The sequence below is a fragment of the Schistocerca piceifrons genome, chromosome 6 (assembly GCF_021461385.2).
Source record: "Schistocerca piceifrons isolate TAMUIC-IGC-003096 chromosome 6, iqSchPice1.1, whole genome shotgun sequence".
Lineage (NCBI taxonomy): Eukaryota > Metazoa > Arthropoda > Insecta > Orthoptera > Acrididae > Schistocerca > Schistocerca piceifrons.
The window spans coordinates 537,319,372-537,325,374 of record NC_060143.1 but is presented as its reverse complement, the minus strand read 5'-3'; the positions used below and the strand labels follow the sequence as shown (position 1 = coordinate 537,325,374).

The 6,003-nt window shown below is 40.4% G+C and overlaps 2 non-coding genes across 2 annotated transcripts; one reads left to right on the top strand and one right to left on the bottom strand.

Moving 5' to 3' along the window:
• Positions 1–3,226: 3,226 nt before the first annotated feature.
• On the bottom strand, positions 3,227–3,300 carry Trnai-uau. Its single transcript has one exon. It is a non-coding gene; the product is annotated as a tRNA-Ile (tRNA).
• Positions 3,301–3,682: 382 nt separating this feature from the next.
• Trnar-ucu lies at positions 3,683–3,756 on the top strand. The gene has a single exon. It is a non-coding gene; the product is annotated as a tRNA-Arg (tRNA).
• The last annotated feature ends 2,247 nt before the right edge of the window (positions 3,757–6,003 follow it).

Here is a 6,003-nt window from a genome sequence, read left to right as displayed (position 1 = left end):
TGGTGTCGTGTTGGAGCTGCGTGGGCAGCTGTACATGTACACGCCATCCAAGCTCTGTTTGACTCAATGCCCAGGAGTATCAATGCCGTTATTACAGCCATAATTGGTTTTTCTGGGTACTAATTTCTTGGGATCTATACACACAAACTGCGTGGAAATGTAATCACATGCCAGTTCTAGTATAATATATTTGTCCAATGAATACTCGTTTATCATCTGCATTTCTTCTTGGTGTAGCAATTTTAATGGCCAGTAGTGTATATATAAAGATCGCTAATCAACTAAAAATTGCTCGTCTTTTATATGTTGCAGTAAAGTGAACACGTCAGTAATAATGAGTACGAAAAAATGGAGTAATAAACAGAGAAAAGTCCACTTGAAAATGGGAATCATTTCTCGAAACGCGTCTTGCAATATGTAAAAAGCATTCTTCAAAAGCGCATGCAGAAGAGAAATTGCGAATAAAATGAGAGGATCACATTTATCACTACAGTGTTACTTACGTCAATTGTATACTATGTTTGCGGTCAAGTTCCAAACATCGCTCAATGTGCATCCACGACAGCCTGCAACCGCATTAGAGATACAATTTTACGATTGTTCGTAGCACTTCCGTACGGTGGACGAAGGAATATTCAGCTGTCGTGACACAGCTCATGCACCTCTTAAAGATCGCACGCTGTGTCCAGCGTTATCAGCCATGGCAACAGGAACTTCTTTAACAATTAACGGCGCAATTCCCAAATCGACAGATAATTCCAACTTCCGAATCATGTTCTCCAACCTCGGTGCGGAAAGAGGACCTCTCCGAATTCCTTTACTGTATCGATACTCGTGAAGGGCAGCGACACTACTGCTACGGTTTTGATAAAACTGCTTTACGAGTTACGCCCTGCTGTCCTGGTCCAGACCCACGTTGACTGTGTGCAATTGTAATGCACAATGACGCCGTGTCTCAACCCGACGTCGCTGTATCAATGGCGGCACCTAACGGCAGGTCATGACACTATACGCTACTAACAAAGATAATGCTGCAGCACATAATCTGAACATCATCCTTAGAATGTTGGGAACCCAATAGCGCTGTTCATAAAATATCGATATATCGATATTTTTCCAAAACTGTCGATATATATATTGCCGATATTTCTACTGGTATATAGATTACGAAATACCAGTATCGAATGCTGATATTTTTATTTGTAATACTTCATTTCTTCTTTTTTTTAAATTGTTCTTTTGAAATTGTAGTAGAACATAACTTCACTTTCACTGCGTGAAGAAACCTCATTTCTTTTTGATCTTTCATCACGTCCAGTCTTTCTTTTTGACTGTGTGAAGCAAGTATAGGTGGCACAAAAAGGAAGTACGATACCACTGGGGGCTGGTAGTGTCAATAGACTGCCAAGATTTCGGATGTGAAGAAACTGCAAACCAGTTGCGTTACAAAAATTTTTATCGCAGCTAGTGTGCTCTTTCTTCACGTCGACTTTCTTCAAAAACAGCCGCGCGGGGTAGCCACGTTGTCCAAGGCGTCTTGTCACGGTCCGCGCGGCTCACCCGGTCGGAGGTTCGAGTCCTCCCTCGGGCATGGGTATGTGTGTGTGTTGTCCTTAGCGTAAGTTAGATTAAGCAGTGTGTCAGTTTAGGACCGATGACTTTAGTAGTTTGGTCCCATAAGATCTTACCACAAATTTCAAAAAAAAAAATCATAAACAGTTTCTGAAAATGATGAACAAAAATACAAAAATATATATGACATGAACGGTCTTTGTAGTGGGCGTAGACGTGTGAGGGGAAATGCCGACGTAATCCGCTCTTGGCGCTACCAGCAGCAACTGAAAAGTTTAACTTCATTACGCAGTTTTTGACACGACAACTGCTAAGTCACTGAAGTTTGTAGAAATGATAAAACACGGAAGTCGACATGAAGTATTTTGGACAAATCCGATATGTGACGAAACCCAACGACATACCCATCGGACACATTTTATTGTGCACTTACTTGCAGTTTGTTAGCAAAGTGGTAATCCCCAATCGTGATCATGCATCGTTTTATTTTCAGTTCCTGCCCTAAGGGGGATAAGCAGGCTCCTAGATCGTTGATATACAAAATCAATACTTAAACATACAACTCTAAAACCGGTAGTATATTTACAAAGTGCAGCCTATATCTTTATCCGTCGATATATCGATACGTTTCTCGCTATATCGAGGGCCATTATGATATCTCTTTAAATATCAACATATCGGATTCCCGATATTTTTAAAAATATCGTTCTAATACCCACACGGCAAACAATTTCCGTCTACACTGGCTCAAGTACCGAAAGTTTAATTATAAACACCCTGTACTTAAAGCAAAGATTACATGCTGATGCTGATTGTCGGCATTTAATGAAAATATCTGTTGCTATAGGAGAATATAGTCCAGTACTAGGAATGAGAAAGGAGAAGGACTAATAGAGATCTGTAATGAATTTCAGCTAGTAATACCGAATACTCTGTTCAAGAATCGCAAGAGGAGGTGGTATACTTGGGAAAGGCCGAGAGATATGGGAAGATTGCAGTTAGATAACGTCATGGTCAGAGAGAGATTACGAATTCAGGTACTAGATTGTCAGGCATAACCAGGAGCACATATACACTCAGCTCACAATTTAGTAGTGAAGAAGAGCAGTCAGAAATTTAAGAGATTAGTCATAAAAATCCAGTACACTATGATGCTGAATACGGAAGTACGAAGGATTAAAGAGATACGCTTGAAGTTCTCTAAGGCTGTAGACGCAGCAATAAGAAATAGGTCAGTAGCAATGCATTTGTAGAGGAATGGCAATTTCTCAAAAGGGTAGTCACAGAAGTTGGAAAGAAAAACAAAGTAGGTAAGTGTGAAGAAACCACGGATAACAGAAGGAATTCTTCAGCTGATCGATGAAAGAAGGAAGTACAAAAATGTTCAGGGAAATTCTGGAGTACAGAAATACAAGTCTCTTGGGAATGAAATAAATAACAAATGCAGGGAAGCTAAGACAAAATGGCTACATGAGAAATGTGGAGAAATCGAAAAAGAAATAGTTATATATATGAAGACAGTAACTGCTCTCGAAAGAACAGATTACTGTTGTTGACCGTGCAGCTTTTCCCTGGAATAAATGATGACTAACTGAAACCCTCAGCTGCCGACAGGTGTTGTTGATATACCTCGATGTGGACAGCTGAAAATGTGTGCCTCGACCGGGACTCGAACCCGGGATCTCCTGCTTATATGGCAGACGCTCTATCCATCTGAGCCACCGAGGACACAGATAAATATCGCGACTGCAGGGACTCCTTGCACGCACCCCGTGAGACTCATATTCCCAGCTGTCCACAATTCTACATATGTAATTTACCTTATAGACATTTGCCCATTCACTCATTACTCGCGCACGCTTTGGCGATTCCCGTAAGAGTTTGGGCAACCTGTGCGCTTTCGCACAGACGAAGGTCAATGGCTGGGTAGCCTGTAACTATATATATGAAGACAGTAACTGGTCTCGAAAGAACAGATTACTGTTGTTGACCGTGCAGCTTTTCCCTGGAATAAATGATGACTAACTGAAACCCTCAGCTGCCGACAGGTGTTGTTGATATACCTCGATGTGCAAGGGATAAGTCCCTGCAGTCGCGATATTCATCTGTGTCCTCGGTGGCTCAGGTGGATAGAGCGTCTGCCATCTAAGCAGGAGATCCCGGGTTCGAGTCCTGGTCGGGGCACACATTTACAGCTGTCCACATCGAGGTATATCAACAACACCTGTCGACAGCTGAGGGTTTCAGTTAGTCATCAAAGAAATAGTTGTTGGAAGGACTTTTTTCAGGACATAGTAAAGTCAAAATTGAAAGCAATGATGGTAACATTAAGAATGTAACAGGCATTACAATGCAGAGGCGAGAGCGGATGGGTGGAAAGATTACATTGAAGGCCTCTGTGAGGGGGAAGATTTATCTGATGTTATAGAAGAAGAAACAGGAGTCGATTTGGAAGAGATAGAGTATCCAGTATTAGAATTAGAGTGTAAGAGAGCTTTCGAAGACTTAAGATCAAATAAAGCAGAAGGGATAGATAACATTCCATCAGAATTTCTAAAATCATTAGGGGAACTGGCAACAAAACGACTATTCATGTTGGTGTATAGAATGCATGAGTCTGGCAATACACCGTCTAACATTCGGGAAAATATCATCCACACGATTTCAAAGGCTGCAAGAGCTGACAGGTGCGAGAATTATCGCATATTTAGCTTAACAGCTCATACATCCAAGTTGCTGACGAAAGTAACATATAGAGTAATGGAAAAGAAAACTACGGATGTGTTGTATGACGACCAGTTTGGCTTTAGAAAAGGTAAAGCAGCTCAGAGGCAATTCTGACGTTGCTGTTGATAATGGGAGCAAGACTAAAGAATAACGAAGACACGATCATAGGATATGTCAACCTGGAAATAGCGCTCGACAGTGTCAAATGGTGTAATATGTTCGAAATTCTGAGGCAAATAGGGGTAAGCTGTAGGGAGAGACGGGTAATATGCAACATGTACAAGTGCCAAGAGGGAATAATAAGAATGGACGACCAAGAACGAAATGCTCGGATTAAAAAGGGTCTAAGACAGGGATGTAGTCTTTCGCCCCTACATCTATACATCGAAGAAACAATGGCGGAAATAAAATGAAGGTTCCAGAGTGGAATTAAAATTCACGGTTAATGGATATTTATGATAAGGTTCACTGGCGACGTTGCTATCCTCAGTGAAAATGAAGAAAAATTACTGAATCCGCTAATTTGAATGAACAGCCTGAAGATTACAGAATATGGATTGAGAGTAAATCGAAGAAAGACGAAAGTGATGAGAAGTAGTAGAAATTAAAGAAGCGAGAAACTTAACATCGGGATTCGCGGTAGTAAAGTAGATTAAGGTGTTTCTTTTACGGATTTAATATAATTTATATCTTTGAAAATATTAGTATGAATTTTAACTGGATGACGGTGAAACACCATAATTTAATGTAATGCTTAGTTGGAGGCCCTACTTCTGCAGAATAAAACATGAAAGAGATAAATTTTCTTCATAGTTTTACTCCCTTACATAATTATGATTATTTTTGTACTACTTAACGTAAGTCCACCGTAGTTATTGAATTAAAATACAAAAATATGAGCGACACTTATGAAATAGTCTGCTGTGACGGCTAAGGACAGAGAGAGGGAGTAACAATCACTTTTCACTCAAGACCAGAGAACGTAGGGCGCTCTCTTGTTTCATAGAGAGCACAAATTAATGACATGTCATTGCTTTTAAATGACATATTGTTAACATATAATTAAATCTTTCGCTTTCACACAGTTTCAAATCACTTCACGCATTTATTTACGCAGAGAAAAAAATAAATTATCACACTCAAATGATATCCACTAAGTTTGGGGTCTATTTTCGTTCCTTGTCTTTCCATGAGTAGTACTTCAAGATGAAGTTAAGGAATTCTGCCACCTAGATAGCAAATAACCTGTGACGAACGGAGCAAGGAGGACATGGGAAGCAGCCTAGCACTGGAAAAAAGGGTATTCCTGGCCAAGAAAAAGGACTAGTATCAAACGTTGCCCTTAATTTGAGGAAGAAATTTCTGAGAATGTACGCCTGGAGACAGCATTGTAAGGTAGTGAAACATGAATTGTGGGAAGGGCGGAACAGAAGAGAATCGAAACGTCTGAGATGTAGTGCTGCAGAAGAATGTTGAAATTTAGGTGGACTGATGAGTTATGGAATAGGAAGATCTCCAGAAAACTGACGAGGAAACGAATATACGGAAAATACTGATAAGAAGAAGGGACAGGATGGCAGAACATCTGTTAAGACATCAGGGAACGACTTCCATGAAACTAGAAGGAGCTGCAAAGGGTAAACTCGTAGTGGAAGACAGAGACTGAAATACATCCAGCAAATAGTTGAGGACGTAGGGTGCAGG